The following is a 21489-nucleotide window of genomic DNA, read 5'->3' as shown; positions in this document are numbered from 1 at the left end:
GCAGGAGACGACAGATGTCCCAATTCAAGCAAGAGAACGAATTCACACTTCCTCTGACTTTCTGATCTGTTCAGTCCCTCAGTCAATTGGATGGTGCCCCCCTGCGCTGGTGGGGGACATCTTTTTACTCAGCCTACAGATCCAAATGATAATCTCTTCCACAAACACCCTCACAGACACGCCCAGAAATTGTATTATCAGCTATCTGTAAATTATGTGTACCAGCTACATTATACCAGTCAAGATGACACGTAAAATTAACCATCACATAATAACAACAACAAAAAAGTTCTTGCCATGGTCTATAATGTATTAAGAGATGTCTATGTGTGTGTCTAAGACAGAAATCTGTGGAATAGTGATGGGATAAAAATACACAAAGGGCTTCCCTGGTGGCGCAGTGGTTGAGAATCTGCCTACTAATGCAGGGGACATGGGTTCGAGCCCTGGTCTGAGAGGATCCCACAGGCCGCGGAGCAACTGGGCCCGTGAGCCACAACTACTGAGCCTGCGCATCTGGAGCCTGTGCTCCACAACAAGAGAGGCCACGATAGTGAGAGGCCCGTGCACCGCGATGAAGAGTGGCCCCTGCTTGCTGCAACTGGAGAAAGCCCTCGCACAGAAACGAAGACCCAACACAGCCAAAAAAAAATTAATTAATTAATAAACTCCTACCCCCAACGTCTTCTTAAAAAAAGAAAAATACACAAAACAAATGGGTAGGAATCTATCAATTATGGACATATCACGAAAGGTCCAGTGTGATGAGAGACAATCAGAAGTAAGTGAAAGGGAGGGAGGGCAGAATAAGAGTGTGAGAGGCCACTCCAATCCTGGAAAGGTCAGTAACAATTTTAGGGCTTCAAGGCTTTTACTTAATCACACATCTTCACTGAGGCTGCTTGTAGAATAACTATATTCAATTAAATCTATGTTCCTTCTAAAATCATAGATTCAATAAAAAAAATTTTTTTGCTCGGTTACTCATCTTTCATTGATGAAACCATACATTTCTTCAGAAGGACAATGTGATAAGGCAGAGAATCAGTGTGTGATTTAGACAGAAAATGCAACACAGCCCCTGAGGAAGTATACAGCAGCTTCTTTCTAAGATTTGTTTCCTTTTTTGCATTACTCTGGGGCCTTCTTTTCAAGGAAAAAAGACGAGCTTATTGTTCAGTCAGAGCCATACACTCAATAAACGTTGATTTCTTATAAAGTTTTTAAAGTACAGGTATTTTTGCGATGTTTTTTTGTGTGTAATTTTACACAAGGGAATTTGTATATCTGTTCCCTGCTGTCACATCTAGAGTGTCATTTCTCCTCCTGTTATGAGGTGCATGGAACCTATGAAAAATACAGAAAGCATTCAGCGTAGACTGCATAACATACATAAAGAAACGTATTTAGTGTAGATTGAGACAGATTTGATTTAAACCACATCACTACAACCACAACATCGACACACACATTACACAACCATGCCTGCAAAAAGGAAGAAGAAAAACATAGTCAAAGGAAATGCTTTATGACCTGTTTTACCTACTTTAAGATGCTGACTATTGAAAAATTCTGCTGCCTCAGAACTAGGTTAACTACTTAAAGTTGTGTAAACGTTACTGATTATTTCTGTTCTTTTTCATACAATTAACATAAACGTGATCTATGTTGGTAATTTTTAAAAACACGCACACAAAGGACCTCAGGCAGCATTAAAATTGCTGATCTGCAGTTTGCTCCCAGGAAAGCAGAGCTCATTCTTACATACCCTGAGGGTGAGCGGGTTTAGGATATTTTACTGAATTCACAAGTTAAGGTCTATAAAAGAGAACATTTAGAAATTAATGCTAAACTCTAAACAGGTTTGGATGTACCACACTAGATCTCAAATGATATGCAAAGGTTTTCTTTAGGGAAAAAAAAAAAGCAATAGCATAATTTATAAAACTACTTTCAAATTACAGGCATTGAAAAGAACTGTGCACCAAGCTACTCTCCAATTACAGTTGACCTGCAAACAAAGCACAAGGGATTCCTAAAGGACACAATCTAAGGAGTGGTTCTCAAACCCACTGCATATAAAATCATCCCAGAAATTCTTATGTCATTATTCTGAGACAGGGCCCCTTGTCTAAAGAATGACTGGGTTATGATTGGCATTGTAAGCCTAGAATATTCAGATGTTAGCATTATATATATATCCTTCCCACATCCCCATACACAAAATACACTAAGGACAGAGAATTCCTGAGGAAATCAACCTTTTCCCAATGCCTGATAATGGTATTGTCTAACCAGAGCTTTATGGATCCAGTTGAGGAATAGCATTGAGACTTGATGCTAAGCTAACACACTGGGGTGAGAAGGGGAGGGTGGGAACTAAAAACAGAAGGACTAGATATTGGGACAAAACACCCTCCAAGAGTTGTTGTTAAACTGGTTTGGGCCTTACCTTCTAGGCATTTCCCCATCGATGAGCCCCTTCGACCACCTCAGCTGTGGTGAAAATTCTCTGAAATCCTCAATGACAGAAATTTCTCCCAGTCAGGAAATAAGGCTTTGGTGCCTCTCCAAGCTGTTTCGTTTCTGCCTCTGAATGATGCAAACTCCAAGTTCAGTTTATTGGTTCGCAAACTGGTTCCCAGACTCAGAAGCGAGGAGAGACCAAGAAAGAGGCAGCCACTCCAGACTGGGAGGGGGCAGGTTTAATAAGCGGGGAACGGACACGGGAGGCTTGTCTTGGGCGCCCCTAGATGCGCAGATCTCCACCCACCCGCCAGAACCTTAAGAGTTGACTGGTGTCCCTCATTTTACTGTGCTTCAGAGACATTGTGTTTTTTACAAACTGAAGGTTTGTGGCAACCCTGTATTCAGCAAATCTACTAGCGCCATTTTTCCAGCAGCATTACTTTAAAATTAAGATACAAATATATATATATGTATTTTATATGTAAATATATATATATATTTTGTAGACATAATGTTATTGCACACCTAATAGACTACAGTATAGTGTAAACAACTTTTATATGCACCAAAAAAATTCGTGTGACCAAAAACCTCGTGACTCGTTTTATTGTGATATCCACCATCCAGACGGTCTCAACAACACACTGCTCTCTCAAGGCTGCGTCCTTGCAAACAGCTTCTGGTGTGTGAACAATGGGCAGAACGTACATTCCAAGTACAGGGAGCAGGGAAGGAGCCTCCAATGGCCTGGCGTCAACTGCTCCTCACATCCTCTCAATTATCTGCTTCAACAATTTTCCTAATTTGAGATAGACGCTTAGAAACAGATTAAAAAAATAAATTTCCTTAACTACTGAGGTGAAGAGAGAAAAGCTGTATTTTAGATTCCTGATAGAATTACTAACAAAATAATGTACTATTCACCTGTACCGACCCTAAAATTGTACGTTCCACTCTCCAAACTCTAGTTCTGACCAACATTCAAAACATGGAAACAGGGGCTTCCCTGGTGGCGCAGTGGTTGAGAATCTGCCTGCCAATGCAGGGGACACGGGTTCGAGCCCTGGTCTGGGAAGATCCCACATGCCGCGGAGCAACTGCGACCGTGAGCCACAATTACTGAGCCTGCGCGTCTGGAGCCTGTGCTCCGCAACAATAGAGGCCGCGACAGTGAGAGGCCCGCACACCGCAATGAAGAGTGGCGCCCGCTTGCCACAACTAGAGAAAGCCCTGGCACAGAAACGAAGACCCAACACAGCCATAAATAAATAAATAAATATAATCAAAAAAAAAAAAAAAAACATAGAAACAGGGTCATGTCAGTTATAAAGAAACAAACCCAAATCAAGGCTGGAGAATAACTGATTACTTCCATCACCATTATTTTGGTACAGGTACCTTCACTCTAAAATCAAACATGGAGACTTCTGCTTCAGGCCATCTCAGACTTCCTAGAACTGAAATGACCTTCCTGCTATTAATAAATAGAAAATCTGGGGGCTTCCCTGGTGGCCCAGTGGTTGAGAGTCCGCCTGACGATGCAGGGGACACGGGTTCGTGCCCCGGTACGGGAAGATCCCACATGCCGCGGGGCGGCTGGGCCCATGAGCCATGGCTGCTGAGCCTGCGCGTCCGGAGCCTGTGCTCCGCAACGGGAGAGGCCACAACAGTGAGAGGCCCGCGTACCGCAAAAAAAAACAAAAAAACAAAAAAAAACAATAAATAGAAAATTTGACAGCATATATAAGGAAACTGTTTTCAGACATTGGGCAAAAAACAGCACTTGACTGTAATCCCTAAAGGAAAGAAAATGAACGTGGTGAGACCTATCATAACCCCAGATTTCTGCCTAAAGGCAAATCAGTCTCTCTTCCTTGAACAGGAAGAGACCAGAGTTCAAGGAGGCTGAGACAGTCAGAATAGAGTACAGAAGAGAGAAAACTATGCAGAGAGAGAGCTCCAGAAATCTGCTTACTGTTTCCCTTAAGTTTATTGCTGAAAGCTAAGATGCACAGGCAAAGAGTGAAACTCCATGAGGCCAGGTGAGAACACTAGGAAGCTATAAACTGATCTATTCTCAGAGCTCACCCCGGGAAAGGGAACATTCGAGTTCTAAACATCCAGAATAGAAAATGCTCACTGAACACACAGGGTATCCTTTAAAGACCACAGAAGAGTATCGCCTTAGTAATCAGGTTCAACAAGCCCTACGTGAAGATCACTCTATATCCACCTATGTAGAAAGAGTTCTAAGACAGTCTCCAACACTCCTGCCTCCGTCATACATGCTTTGTACTAACCCCTTCCCTTCAGTGTGGGCGGAACACTAACCACTTAACAAAAAAGTTACATTTATTTATAATGTAGAAACTCTCTGCAACCAGGACTAAAAATAAACTTCCACAAAAGATAAGAGTAAAAATCAATGAAATAGACAATGAAAAGATAATCATGAAAATAAATGATATCAAAAGTAAATTCCTTGAAAAAATCAGTAAAATTGATAAAACCTGAACTAGACTGATCAAGAAAAAAGAGACGATATAAATTATCAACATCACAAATAAAATGGGTAATATCGTTGGATACTAGAGACATCAAAAGACAAATAAGGGAATATTATGAACAATTACAAGCCAATAAATTTGATAAATTAAACAAATTACTTATCTTAAAAGCCAGAAAAATTGACTGAATAAAAAAAGTAGAAAATTTGAAGAGCTTTATATCTGTTAAAGAAATTGGATTTCTTTACTTAAAGATTTCTCTTAATTAAAACAAAAAAACTTTTCAAATCCCAGATAAGCGTCCACAAAAATAAATAAATAAATACATACATACATTTAAACAGTTGACATGCGAAAATAAAATTTAAAACCTCTAGGCTCAAATGACTTTATTGGTTAAAAAAGAAAAAAAAAGGAAAAATATCCAACAACCATCGCAATAACTCCCAGAAAATTAGGGGTAGAAGGGAACTTTTTTAACTTGATAAAGAATATCTATAAAAAACCTAGAGCTCACATCACATTAAACATGGAAAAACAATAATTTCCCACTAAGATCAAAAATAAAACAAAAATACTCACTCTCATCTCTTTTACTCAATTTTATTAGCGTACAAAAAGGAGGGAAATTGAAATAAAATTCAAACAGGTTGGGAATGATTTCATGATCCTGCATAGAGAAAAAGCTAAAGAAATATACAAGAAACGTAACAGAATTAAAAAGTGAATTTAGCAAGGTGTAGAGTATACAGTTGACAAAAATAAATATATTTCTAAATAAAAGCAGTAAAATAAAACTGGAAATTTAAATTAAAAAATTAATTTATCTTATAATAACATCCAGAAACAAGACATTCTTGTTCAACTTTGAACAAGACAGGTACAGTGAAAACTACAAAATATCGCTGAAATTAAAGATTTAAATCAGTGAAGAAATTGGGACTTCCCTGCTTGTCCACTGGTTTAGACTGCCAGTGCAGGGGGCCCAGGTTCGATCCGTGGACAGGGAACTAGATCCTGCATGCCACAACTAAGAAACAGTGCAGCCAAATAAATAAATAAATACTAAATCAATGAGGAAATACACCATGTTCAAAGACCGAAGAATGAAAATTGTTAAGATAGCAGTTATTTCAAAATTGGTCTTTAGAATCAATGCAATCCCAATCAGGCACGTTATTTCTTCCCGTTCTCCCTTGTTATTGCCATTGATTTTCTTTCACTGTTCCATGTAAAAACCAAGGTTACGAAAGAGTGTTTCTGAGTCTATTGAGCTGGGAAGGAATAATGGTGACTTACTCTCAAGAAGCATCAGTGTTTAGGACGTGGGCAAAAAAAGGAGAAAATAGTGAGGGAGACTGAGGGTAAATTATCAGAGCAATTGTAGAACAACTAATATGGAATGTTTCAAGAAGAAAAGTAAGGGGAATTATCATTTGCTGCAAAGAAATCCAGTAGAATGAAGAAGTGAAGAGAGACCACTGGTATAATAAAGGGGTTTTCTGGTATCCATAACAAACACCTCCAGAAATGTGTCCCCACTTGATGTGTCCTTTCCTTTGAGAATCATCCTTCATCCATCTATCCATAGGAATGTGTGCTTTCAGTCATATACAAACTGTGCCCCATTAGCATAATTTGATGGTTGACTGGTGCTGTTCCGATAAAGTTCTCTCCAGATAAACTGGAGTTGCAATCCATCAAGTTCAGTTACTCGGTGTTGGATCATCTAGAGAATTTAAAATTTTTCAACTAAAAATTGAGCCTGTCACTGTATGTGTCAGAAAGAAAATTGTCAATATCAAAATGTCTCAAACCAGACTTCTAAAACTGACCATAACCTTGAATTTCCTATCTCAGTGAATATCGCTCTACACAAAACAGATTCATTTACTTTCATTTATTCAACCTTTTTAAAAATGTGTATTATATTTGTAGGGCACAAAATATGGTATATGTTAATTTAACCATATCAGTGATGTTGTTCAAACCTCCAATTTCTTCTTTATAATTTATGTATTTGATAATACTTTAACGAGAGTGGTCTATTAATGATTCTTCCAGTAACTGTGTGGTTGTCTTTTAAACTTGGATTTTCAATGGCTTTTGTCATAGATATTTTGCTCTTCATAGCTTTACGACTAGATTGTGTTCATCATGAATTATGCCTGAAGGAGTTATTGCATATAATGAGCCTTCAGTAGTGTAGACTACACATAGGCAAAAGTGGCAATTACTGTCCTAGGAGTAAAAAATTACCCTCTTTGTCTCATGTTTTTGAAAAAGTTCTTCTTGAAGGAACACTGTGCACTCGTCACTATGTCTGGCCTCGGAGATAGATTCTGTCCCCAAGGAGTTCACATTTTAGTGAGAGTCAATACACAGCCTTATTATGGAATGTAATATTTTTTATCAATATAAAAATTAATAGTTTTATTCTCTTAAATTTTATTTTGTCTATCATTAATTAAACTCCCATGTGTGTGTCTTTCCTCTTGTTTGTTTAATAAATGTTTGCCCATTCTTTCAAAATTTTCAGTGTAACTCTGCTTTAGGTTTTTCCATTATGGGCAGCATATAATTGAATTTACTTTTGTTTTTGTTTTTTGACAAAATCTGCGAGCGTTTTTGTTTCAGTAGGGGACTTTATCCTGTGAACATTTAGAGCAATAACTGATGTCCTTGGTTATATTTCTGTTTTACTGTTTTATGTTTTTGGTTTATTAGACTTCCTTGTTGTTTCATTTCTTTTCTGCCTGTTTATTATATGCACAGAGCTCTTCTACTCTATGCAATGATTTGAAAGTTGGGCTTTTTGAACATTCCAGTGCTATTTGTCTTTAAGTTTTCCAAAACCTATGTGAATCTACTTCTCCTAATATGAGAGTTAAACAAATATACAAAAATGTTACTCTCTTATGCTGGAGGAAAATATATCTTTGATTTTTCTACCCCTCACCCATTTCTATTTTCTTGTGAAATCACTCTTGAAATATAAACCCAAATAATCATTATTTTATTTTTAAGAAATTATAAGTATTTCCCTTTTGTTTTATCCATCCCAATGGGAACTGATTTAAAATTTTCATTTCATGTTAATATTTCAGCGATCGTAAGTAGTACTTAAATATTATGAAGCACTCATTCTTAAATTCTTCATTGGCGTTTATCTCAAGTTCAGTTGTTCAGCGGGAATAAGGCTTCAAGAGATTCACTCTAATCCCACTATCCCAGCACCCTGAAAGACATGTTTCCGAGAAAATCTTTTATTGTTGCATTTACACATATATATCAACTTGCTTGGGTGTTGACACTTTGTTTCCAAACTGTTTTCTCTCAAAATTTTATGGCTGGTTATTGCTCCACTGCCTTCTGGAATTTCACGCGGTAGATGATTGTTACCATAGGATTTATTTTTAAGTAACCAGATTTTGTTATTGTTGTTCTGCTTGAAAGCCACTAGGATTATTTTTTTTTTCTTGAGGCTGAAGATGCCACTAATATTTCTCTAGACAAGGGTCCCTTTTTCAGTTTTGCCTAGAAAATAACAATCTCTTTCAAGCTTGAGATTTTATTTTTACTTCATTAAAGTTCATTCATCTTTCATTCATTCTGTTTTTTTAATTGCTTCTGTTCCATTCGTTTTGGCTTCTGCTTCAGGATTTTATTACAGAAAATATTTCTACTTATTATCTTTCTGCTCATTGTCTTATCTTTTATCTTTTCCTCTGTATTCTGGAGTAACTTGTATACCATCTGACTCACTCAATTTTCTGTCAACAGCTCTATACTGATTTCCTGTAGTTCTCAAGTCTCTTGCTATATTTTTAGAATTCCTTGCTGTTCCTTCTCATTTCCGTTCTCTCTCTTCATCTCTGCTTGTCTCAGAAGCTCACCATCTTCCTCTGCTGTTCTGTTCCAAGCGTCATACTAAGCACTGATCTTATAAAGATGAATACAACATAGCTCCTGACCGCAAAGGGTTCACATTCCAAAGAATGAGACAAACACACAACAGATAATTGGAAAACACTATGATAATGAACTACTAGAAATGTGTAGAGAACATTATGAGTCCATCAAGACGAGGCCCGGTGGAGACACGAACACTCCCTGGAGACAAGTTGCAAAGGACAACTAGGATTTCACCACATGAGGTGGGAAGGGGAAGGCTCTCTAGACTCAAGGCATTTTGGACAAGTGCCAATAATACTTGTGTGAAACACAGTCGATTCGGTACTGGTGAGCCTCAAGTGCCTTGTGAGAAGTAATGAGAAATGAGGCAGGATATGCACATAAGTGTCTATTCCTGGAGATACCTATGGCAGGTAGGTTGGATTTACATGGTGGGTGGTGGGGAACCATTGGAAATCATAGGCTTTTATGCAGGAGAGGATTTCAGAGAAATAAAACTAGAAGCAGAGAGATGAACTGGAAGTAGAATAGGTGTCTCCTTACCGTCCCTGCTGTTATACTTTGGGTCATTTTATGAATATAAAGGGATTATTTATTTTTATTATATCTGATTTCTTATCGATTTTCACAGATTCTTTACTCAGAGCTTTCAGAGTAATGTTCCCTTCCCTTCATAGTGCAGATTTTAATGGATTTCACAAGCAGTTGATATATCTTTGCTCACTTTTGAATGAGGATGTTTCTTTTTAGGTCTGACTTTTGCCAACACAATAATACTAAAATGTTCCTAATCACCACTAACTTCATTTCTAACTCTAACTCCACTCATGTGATAGCTAGGAACATTTTTCTCTCAAATATAAACCAGGAGTGAATTATCATGCTACTACCTTCAGTCTTAATTCCAATAACTAATTTAGGATTATTCTAGAGTGACTATAGTGAACTATTAATTTCTGTCAAATTCTAAAACTCTGAAAAGAGAAAAAATGCTGAATAAAAGCAGTGGTCTCCAAACTGGTTTCATCAAAATATCCCATCAGAAACAGAAACAAAAAACAATAAAACACACACAGTACATGATACATGTGAGAGTTGATATATTAATAAGTTACTCTCCGATCTAAGTGTTCCTGTTCAGTCATGGAGTAAGTGCACTTTTTCTAGTTTAAACATCCCCTGTGACCCAAGCCAGAAGACAGATAAGTATAAGTCTTCTGTTTCTTACCTTCTTATTTCCCTCCAAGTGTGCATAGGCAAGGATTATGTTTATCATTCCAGCCCATCAGGTTTTCAGTTAATTCTTGCGTAGCATGACTACTATTTTTAGGTTCCACTGTTGTGGTTTATTTTCATCACTTTCATGTGTAGGCAGACAGAAGGAGATTTTCATGAGCACTTTAGTTTGAACGTGGTATAGGACATATCACATATGGCCAGTCAACAATTCACCCAAGAATATCTGAAAGATCAACATTCTAAACTAAAAACCTGATCATATCACTCCCCTCGTTAAAATCCTTCAGTGACTCCCAATCACCTACAGAATACAATTCAAACTCCTCCATGGGGGATGTGGTCATTCATGACCTGGCTTCTGCCTTCTGTTTGAATATCACCTGTGTCCATTGCTCCAGACATACCCTGGCCTCTTATGCTTTGGAACTACTTTATTCCCAAACATCATTTACTCTTTAATGCCATATGTCTTGGCGTATACTTCTTTTGCTGTAAGAAATAAGGGGAATCTACTAGTCTCCTCTCCTGTCTGTTCGGCCAACAAGTCATTTTTCCAGAGAGTTAATATGTAAATCACCACAAGAAATGGGCATTCCACCGAATATACATGATTTTATACATGTGTATGATGGCGTGTATACATAGATGTCTACACATACATACATACACATGTATGTGATTACATTAGACAAAGTATAATAGAGCTTCAAAAGAATGAAGACATCTTCAAGTAGTGTCTTCTCTCTGTCTCTCTCTGTCTCTCTCTCTCTGTTTTATAACATGGTACTATGTTATATATATAAGGGCAGTCAGGGAAGAAAGAAAAGAACTGATATGTCTGGTTCAGGCAGTAGGTTTAATATTCCTGTTCTCTGGCTGTCTTCCTTACTAGACTGAACTTCTAAAAAGAGTTTTTGTCTTTGTCATTTTTATATTGTCAGGGTCTACTATATATCAGAAACATAGTTCATTATTTGATGAGATGATGATGGAATGAAAGGTAGGGAAGCAAACTAAAAGGGAGTAACTATACATAGAAAATATTTTTCCCATGGAGGAGTCAAATATATTGGTAGGCTGAGAGGTTGGGCAATCTACTGATTCAATGCAGTTCCTATCAAAATATCAATGGCATTTTTCACAGAACTACAACAAATAACTTTAAAATCTGTATGGAAACACAACAGATCCTGAATAGCCAAAACAATCTTGAGAAAGAAGAACAAATCTTGAGGTATCACACTCCCTGACTTCAGACTATACTACAAAGCTACAGTAATCAAGACACTATGAACTTGCACAAAAAAAGACACACAGATCAGTGGAAAAGAATAGATAGCCCAGAAATAAATCCACACACTTATGGTGAATCAATCTACGACAAAGGAGGCAAGAACATACAATGGAGAAAAGACAGTCTTTTCAATAAGTGATGCTGGGAAAACTGGACAGCTACATGTAAAAGAATGAAACTACAACATTTTCTAACACCATATACAAAAATAAACTCAAAATGGATTAAAGATCTAAATATAAGACCAGAAACCATAAAACTCCTAGAAGAAAACATAGAAGAAAAACTCTTTGACATAAATTGTAGTAATATTTCAGAGGATCTGTCTCCTAAAGCAAACTAAACTTAAAAGCTTTTGCACAGCAAAGGAAACGATGACAAAACAAAAAGACAACCTACTGGATGGGAGAAAATATTTGCAAGGCATACAAATTTTTTTAATTAAACAGATAAATATTTTGAAGAACTTTTAGTAACTGAGTAGGGATGGGTGGGAAGCAGCAAACTTTAAATTTTATATTTTGACGATGTAAGACATAATATGTAGATTTTAACACCATCATTGAACTCACTTTAATGATGTTGCAAATATCAACATTTCTAAAATATTGATATTGGAAATATCAATATTTCTAAAAAATAGTTAAAGAAAAAAGCATCAAACCATGAATATACCTAATGTACTCAAAATACCATATTATTTGCACATATTAATTAATATTCTGCTTATCCCTCAATGAACTTGTAGTCATAGTAATAAAATCTGATAAAATATATTAGAGATAACCTAATCTAAAATATTTTTAAGAATGAGAATCCAAATGATTTCTGATTACTCCAGAAAGATCCCTGAGTATATGAAATGTGCAGTTTATTTTCATGAGGAATATGCTAACCCACTGAGTTACCACTCTGTCCTTTACAACTCTTGAACTAAAACTCTGTATTCTGTTGCTTCTTCTAAATTGGTTTCTATATAATTCCCAGAATCCAGGCCTGTAAACTAGGGCTTGTCTGTATCCCCTTTCCAATGCAGACAAGGCAGCATTTTTGTCTATTTTAGTAAGAAGGTTAGGTCTCTTTGGAGGATTATTCAAACCACTGCTAACCCAGGATGTTAGTTTAATGTTGAAACAATTGTTTTGCTATTTTGCAAGTAAACAGATTTTTCTTGATGCAAATCTTCAGCAACATTCTTTAGGGACATTTTTAAGCAAACATTCCCACTTTGTGTGGTGTAACAAATGAAGTAATTTTTGTATTTTTCCTGCTACATTTTGTAAGATTGTAAAAGTGCTTTACTCCTAGAATGCCCTATAATGGCTATAAGCACAGCAGTATGAAGAAAAGCTTTAAGAATACAGAAACACAGTTTGAAACAATGTGGAGTAACTGTGTCGACTTCAGGGAAATAACAACAGCAGACAGAGTGACCTGGCACACAGCAATAAGAAATGAGGTCATTCACATTTAACAAAGAGCCTTGGGCGTTTTAAGGGAAAAGAATAAGCCAAAAACAACCATTTCCCCAAGCCCAAAGATTTTTCAGAGTACAGTAAAAAAAAAAAGCTCCTGATTCCATATGGGTCCATGCAAGTACTGTTATGCCCACAGCTAACAACAAGGACATAATCTTGTCATATTAACTTCAAATATGGAGTCCAATGTAACGTATTAGTGCAGATTCAATAAATTTCTTTAACCAAGCAATTTAACATTTACTCTCTCCATTTTCAACTGCTGACTTTAGCGTTCTTATTTTCTATGTTATGTCTTCAAGTAATTTTCTACATATTCAGAAAACGAAGTAAAAAGATTTATTGGAGAACTGTGGATCATGTTCAGCTAGCTGGTAACTGACATACTTTCTAAGAGCACACTTTTCAGTAGGGCGCTGCTATGGGGGAAAATCTACCTCCCGTGGATTCTCTTCAAAGCTATAAAAACTCATTTTGCTTTCTTTTGCTTGAGGTTGGGGTGGGCCGTGATGTTACGTCCTCAATTCAGATGAAACGATTTTTGTTCCGCACGTTCTGTTTAAAGGCCTGTAATTTCACCACGGTTGATGGTGGAAATGAAGTTTGGTGGAGGAAATGATGTGGAAAGCTGCATTTGATATTTCTGGGCTGTCCTAGTGAGTTGGAGAGTGAACAAGCTAACAGATTTTACACACAGCATCTTGCAGGACATTAGAAAGCAAAACGTCCTTTCCTTTTCAAAGAATAATTATTGTGGTTTGATTTATCGATTATGTTTACACTGTAATTATAATAGAAATAATGAATGGATCTTCTGTCTGCTAAGAGTTATGCTCCCTTCTTTGGAGCTTGTTGGTGGGCTCTACAAATAAGTCAAACAAATTTAACATATTAAGGCTGTTAGGCACAGTAATTTTCAGCAGAGCAACACAATAGCTCTGTTTCCAGGCAATAGTTTCTTGTAATAAATTGACATCAAAACAAAGGAAAAGTTGGAAAGTTATTTCTGCTAACATAGAAATATGTATTATATAATGAAGCTGTTTGTGTGTAGGTTTACGGTGAAATCAACACTTCATCTTACTGCATCATAGTATTGAAATGCAGAAATGAACCAGGCTCAAGTAGAATAAACATGGAGAGTTCTGAAATCTCTGGTAGAACAAAGCACAGGTTCAAAAACCATCCCGGTATATGGGTGGGCTTCTGCATCCTTTCTTCTTTCCTCCTTCTTCCCTCCCTTCCTCCTTCCCTCCCTCCCTTGTTTCCTTCCCCCCTTCCTTCCATCCTTTGAGAGACCTTACCGCAAAAACAATGTGATCCTTTCAATGAAATAATGCCACATGATTTCTTAATCACTTAGCCTTTTGCTTGGCCATTTGGGGTGGTCACGCCTGTCACCTCCCGGCTGCAGGCAATAATGAAAACGGACCTTTTCATTAGTTACATACAATGCATAATGGCTGCAAGACTCTAACATCCTTTATGCAAATGATTTTTAGAGTTTATTAATTAGTTTTTGAGGAATATTAATTTCTCCAACCCTCCAGAATTATTGCTACTGGGAAATAGGCTTGAATTCATTTTAACTATGATAAAATTGCACTCAGTGACAATTAATGGAGCAAAGCAAAAGAGACCTCTGTATCAAATGAGAAGCACACACTTACAATGGCTTCTCGTGGATACTTACAGTTTGTATGCACAGACACGATTTTAAGCACAATAAGTACTATCTCTGGTCAGATAAATGTTTCAGGCACTGGGTTTGAAAATAATTTATATGCAGCAAATTAAGTTGAGTTCAGAGGTGTTTTATAATCAACGTGCCTATGTTTCTGTATATTGAAAAAATGAAAAGTAAAAATTCAAAACATGCCCAAGGGAGCATCTAGTAGTGTTTTGCTGGACCGCTACTGAGCTATTTATGCTCAACCAATAAGACTGCCAGGTGATGCCAGGAATGCATCCTTTGTGACTGCAAATGAGGGACTTGGTTTTAACTAGAAACACCGTGGGGCAAATATAAAAAACACTGACAAAGCACAAAGTTAATTTTGTTAAAATTAACAGTATCTTTCATTCTACCAGTTCACTGTTAGATACAATACCTTAGGCAATATTAGGAAGCAACCTACATTCACATTCATGGGTTAGGGATGTCAGAGCTGAGTTCCATTTTGTTTTCTACCTTAGGAGTAAGTGAATATAGTATCAGAACTTATATGTATGTTTTAAAATATATTCTTGGAACACTGAATTTGAAAACACCATCAAAAAAAGATTTTAAAAAATAAGCAAAATAAAATATTGTGAGCCACATTTTGTGATTTGTTTCTTTTTGCATTCAATGCTAGTTTAAAAGACTAGTGTCTGTGACCTATTTAGAGAAGAAACTGATGAGCCAACAATTAAGTTCGGGAAGAAAAACAACCTAAGATTTTTGAGATTCTCAGATTGGTGAAGGACGAGCTCCTTTTATGAGCAGTAAATAAATGCTTCAAGTTGTGGCAACCTATTTACGTAGAGAAACACATACTGTTATACAGTATACATCAAGTAGTATAAAGAGTGACTACATCAGAGATGAGAAAACAACTACCGTTGAAACACGTCACCCGTTTTTATTGCATGCATATCTGTTAGCTCTCTTCAAAAGTGTTTTTGAAGTTATTCAAAACAGGTCCAAAGTTTTTCATAGGTTGTGAGGTCTCAGAACTCACTGAGAATATAAATCATGTTGTGGACTCTCCAGAAAAAAAAAAAAAATTTAAATATGCATATATAAACTGTTGCAAGCTCTTTTTATTGCTGCCGGTACTCTGAAAGCAATCTTTGAATCCTCTTGTGATTCAAAGATCTAGGCTAAGAAACTCTGGTTTAGCCAGTGAAAAGCCCTTGAACGTTGCTGAAAAACTAACATGTCTAAAAACATTACTCATTAGTCTGCCATCATGTCTAAAGTGGTCCACTATTAATATTAAAGTGTTTTATCTTGGAAATCACTTGCTAAGCATGCTATGCTAACTGTAAACGCTTACATAATATCATATCAGCATGTAACCTTGTCAAAATAAGTCAAGTGCATGTTCAGAAAATTGTCTACTCTGAGGTTTAAAACAAAGCAGGCAAAGAAAAACCGGGCCCATTCAGACCCAGGTAAAGTGTTACAGGAACCAGGTGCAGCGCGAGGTCTGGGAAGTCCCGTGACTGCCTGGGATGCAGGAGACTCATAAGAAAGCAGAGGGGGCTGACAACCAACATTTCCTTTCTCACAGTTTTCTGTACTGAATGTTACTAGCTTGTGACGGAGCTAGTACGTCACATCTTATGTCTAAGAATGATGACCATACAAAACTGGACAAAACCCAGATCTCTAAAGTGTGCTGGTTTCACTTATGAAAATAACATACTTTTCATCTTTATCTTGAGAATACAGTATTGGCATTGCAAATTCACAGGAAAGTAACTTTGCTCTTTTTGTTAAGAACTTATCTCAGGACATTTCAGGATGTGGTCTACTGATCAAACAAGGGTAGAAAAATCAGTCTCATGAAGCACCTGAGTCCAGTGTGTCTCGTTAATCTTTTCTTTTCTCATTTCCTACTTAAAAAAAGATTCAGCCCAAATAAGACTCTTTGTATGTAGGAGACGTGTTTATCCCTAACCTATTCTCAACACTGGATGGTAGATGGTAGAGGCAGGGCAACGTCACCTCAAAAAAGGAGGTAACAATATAAAATTATCAATAGATGGATCTGGAAAGAAACGAGTATATCACACAATGAGAGAGTAGGATAGAGAGGTAGCTACGGCGGCGGTAAATTGTGAGATGAAACTCCAGGGCAAGCAGGATTTCTACACTTTGAGGTTGAGTGGAAGGTGGGGCACAAAAGGAAGAGGAGAACTATGGAAAGCACTGAACCCAGGAAGCATTTGAAGCAGTTGGGAAGATGGGATGGAGAGGTGGGAACATCGTAAAGACAACAGGAAACCCCAAATCACCTTGATGATTCACTCTCTGCACAATTCAGAGCGCCATTGGAGGAAGCATGAGATTCATCGAACAGAGAGCTTGCTGCACGATTGCTGCTCCAACAGTAGACTTGGAAGTAAGAAAGGATGGTTTTTCCTCTGAGATAGAAACACAGAGCAAAGGGCAGAAAATATGAGGCCATTTTAAGGCATAGCAGAGGGAGTTAACATGAGATAGTCCTGTTTATTTTATCAAAATAGAAGAGAAAGTTAGTTAATGAGAGGGAAGTCAGGTCTTGAGAATAAAACAGTCTAGGACTGTTCAGGGGTCAAAAGCTAAAAAGAAGTGAGGAGATTCATGGAGCAGCAGTAAGGATCCAGTTGGTCTCGAATAATATGAATTTCAGTTGAACTCAATCAGTGTGATTACACAACTTGCCACAAAAACAAAACTCTTCAGATGCAAGTGGGAACAGCGGTATTAAAAATTGGGAAAATACTATATATTATATATTATATTATATATAATTATATTATTAATATACAAATATACCATAATTATTATATAATATATATTATAATTATTATTGTATTATAATATATTCTAGTGAATATATATATTCACTAGAATTATTCTGGGAAGAAAATGTTTTTTTAAGAAATATGTGGATAGGGGCTTCCCTGGTGGCGCAGTGGTTGAGAGTCCGCCTGCTGATGCAGGGGACATGGGTTCGTGCCCCAGTCCGGGAAGATCCCACATGCCGCGGAGCGGCTGGGCCCGTGAGCCATGGCCGCTGAGTCTGCGTGTCCGGAGCCTGTGCTCCGCAGCGGGAGAGGCCACAACAGTGAGAGGCCCGCGTACCGCAAAAAAAAAGAAATATGTGGATAAGCTACATCAAGTGCACGCTTAACCAAATCGACCACATTCACCAACCAAGGACATGATCTTGTAACAAAGGATAGCTTCACAACTGAATGGCACTTAGGATGCTCAGCACTGAGATGAGTTGCGGGCGGAGCAGAGTGGCTTTGTCCCAATACAGAAGGGCAGCACTGAGACTGGGTGGAAATTGGCTGAATATCAAGGGGGGAAAGCCCAGGACGCGTTGAGGAATCCCACTGTAAAGTCTCTCCTGCCTTTACAGTGTGTGGGGAAAGTACCAAGGAGGGAAGAGACGGACACAGGACACCCCTGGTCTTGGAAGCCCTCTGAAGAAGTGTGGTCCTTTTACAAAAGCGGCGGGAGGATGCTGAAAGACTCAGCAGGACTCCCTGATGTGGCTTCTCCCTGTGTAGCAGCCTAGGTTGGGTTGAGGATAAATCAGGCCGTTAAATTTGGGCTTCTGCAAGGTTTGGGGCTTTGCCAGGTGAAATGGAGAGCGATGCTTAATATACAGCAAAGAGAATGGCTGGGATGATGAGCCTTAGAATCTTAAGTACATACGCAAGAAAGTAACAACAGAAGGGGCCATTACATTGTATAAATGTGGAGGGGACATAGAATCAGAAAAGGAATGTACTGAGAATAACAGAGTAAAGGAACCGGAAATATGTTCTTGGACTTTTCTTTCAACTTTAAGTTCTAGATACTCTTCCATCTTCACTGCAGACATTTTGTACATGACACCATGCATACTGTGGATACTTCATGTATGCAACTGACATTATGCATTAAGGTTTTTAGCTTTTCCAGCTGGGCTCAGAGACCTAAAATTGCCTGCTCTTGGCCTTATTTTCATAGTGTCAAGACGCCTGCAAATGTATTTGCTCATAAAATGGCTTTAAAGCGAGAGTTTTATCAAACACTATGATTGAAATCCTAGTAGTATGTTCTGTACAGGAGGCACGGGTTTCTGTTTAAAGTGTGAGAGTTTGGGCAATTAACAACGAATTCGTCAAAAGAATGGGGGAGGGCTTCCCTGGTGGCGCAGTGGTTGAGAGTCCGCCAGCCGGTGCAGGGGACACGGGTTCGTGCCCCGGTCCGGGAAGATCCCACATGCCGCGGAGCGGCTGAGCCCGTGAGCCACGGCCGCTGAGCCTGCGCGTCCGGAGCCTGTGCTTCGCAACGGGAGAGGCCACAACAGAGAGGGGCCCGTGTAACGCAAAAAAAAAAAAAAAAAAAAAAGCAAAGGCTTACCTAAAACCTAATAAGGATATGACCTTAGTGGCTTATTCACTGGACCATGGAGTGTCACATGCAAAATGTCATTTTAATTATTTATGCAGGAAAAAGAAATTCCATCATGGACTTTTTTCCTTTTAGTCTCAATTCACTTGTAGAAAGAATGAAATTTTGGGTTTATATAGTGCATTTTGCCTTAGGAATACAAAGTACTTTGGAAACATTATTGTAGGTTTTCCAATAGAGTGAGATTAGATGCCTGTTTTTATTCTCCTGCACTGAGTAGAAAAATGACTTGGTCAAAGTCAGTCGAGTTAGTGACAGAATTCAGAATTAAACTCAGGACAAAAGGATAAATACTCCAAGAAAAAAGACTCATTCAAAGGAAAGTAGCACATTATTTTTGGCATTAAAATATATGTATTATCAGATGTATCTTAAAAAGCTTTTGAAAATCAGAATTAAAGATAAGACAGACTAATAATGGAACCCAAAGTCATGTAGGCTACCGAATGACCCAGCCGTTCCTAATTAAATATGTAATGCTCAACAAATACAAATTAGCCATTTTTAATTTTTTCTCAGGAATTAAGTTTAATGAGTTAGGAACCATGAAAGCAATTAAGTTTAATGAGTTAGGAACCATGAAACCATGAAAGCATGAAAGCAATAGTCTCTTAGATAAGAGTACAATATTTAGTTTGCTTTTTGCTTGTCATTGTTTTGAGACTGAGATTGATAACATTTTGCTTATTGGGTAATTGCAACGTTAATAAAAACAAGAGGTTTATGCCTTTGGCACTTTTCTTCAAAATAAACACATACAAACAAACGACAGCCAGTATTCTAACCCTAGTCTGGGTCCACCATTCTCCTGGATATGCAGTCGAATTTTCACACTATCGCAAATACAACTTCTAGAAACAAAACTTCCAACATTTAGCAATGGCATCCTTCTGTCCTTATTTTACTGTTATCTAGTCACATCCTGGTCCTTTCTTTACAATTTTAAAAATATTTTTATTGCAATATTTTAGCTCAACAGATACATTTAAGGGTCTACTATGTGTCAGGTTCTGAGGAGATAAAAATGAGTGAGAAAATGATTCCTACAGTCAAGCCTAGGGAAGAGGGCAATTATATAAACAATTTTAATAGCATGGAAGAGATATAATAACAGAAATATTTATGGAGTCCATAGAAGTAAGTAGGACAAAGGGGATACTACAGAGGACGCATTGCCTCTGTCACTGTTGAGTGGGTGGACTGGCTTGGGGTGGAAGAGCTGAGCATCCCAGCGCTTTAGGATGGTGGATAGCATCCTGCTAACATCACCACCGGTCCTTTCTAAGGCTGAAAACTGTATTTCCCAGAAACCACTCGGCCTGAACGGTGCCAGGTTAGAATCCATCACTGACAGGAACTTGTGGGAGTTTGGGAAGGAAGGAAAGCAGAAACCATTAAGCTTGGTGTTTGACGGTAATGTTGCCACAGGTTTCCAGATCTTCCACAGACTTCCACTTTGTGGTCCCTAAAATCAACAGCTTCCTCCAGGCTGACGCATTGACTATTTCTCCAATCTCCCAGCCTCAGACTTCCAAGCCTTTGGTCTCCCAGGTCCTACTATATTCAGATAAATTCAAATTCCTTTATTAGAGCCCATATGCAGATTCCTATATTAAAGAGCTCCTTTCCCTAATACTTGTACTAAATATTTTCCTGGCTGAATCCAGAGAGATGCAGACGATTTCACAAAGGAGAAACTCAAGCAAGGTTCCGAAAGCTAAAAAGGAGCTCATCAGGCAAACAAGCTACAGAAACCGTTCCTGGATGAGAGAAGAGCATGGCCATTGGATGCAAATTAATTGCTCTGCATCTATGAAGGAACAAAAAATACGCATGGCTAAGTGCTCCCAGAATTGTCCCTCTCTCCAGCCACTAAGACAGATGATGCATTTTCCTGCTTAGTTTTCGCTCTTCACTCAAATTCCAAGGAGTGGCCCAGCCTTGGGATCAAAGGTTGAAAGACAGAGGTCAGCTTGGGGCTTAAGGAGCCCCACTCATAGACAGCTCATCCGAGAATGAACTCAGGCAAGGTGAGCAGAGCCAGATGGGAAGACAGAAGCTGGGCTCTGATGGGGTAAATTGAAGCCTCATCTCCAGCCGTGATGGAAATTAGCTCATCTCTTGGATTTCTCAGTCATGTGAAGAAAATGAAGAGGAAAACCTTCTTCCTATAAAACACTTTGACTTCTGTTTACATTCACTCAAAAACAGGGGTCCTGATTAATAACACCGTGTGTGAGAAAGGTAAGCTTTCGAGTTACTGTGAAATCGTTCCTTGGTTCCCACGCTGATGCTACAATCCCTACAAAACTGTACAAAAATGAAGTTTTATAAGTGACATTCATTTTTCAACAAATACTTATAGCGTCTGGCACTGTACTGGGCACTGGTCATTCAAAAAGACAAACAAAGATGCTTGTCCTT

The sequence above is a fragment of the Delphinus delphis genome, chromosome 21 (assembly GCF_949987515.2).
Source record: "Delphinus delphis chromosome 21, mDelDel1.2, whole genome shotgun sequence".
NCBI classification, from domain to species: Eukaryota; Metazoa; Chordata; class Mammalia; order Artiodactyla; family Delphinidae; genus Delphinus; species Delphinus delphis.
This window is presented reverse-complemented; position numbering follows the sequence as displayed.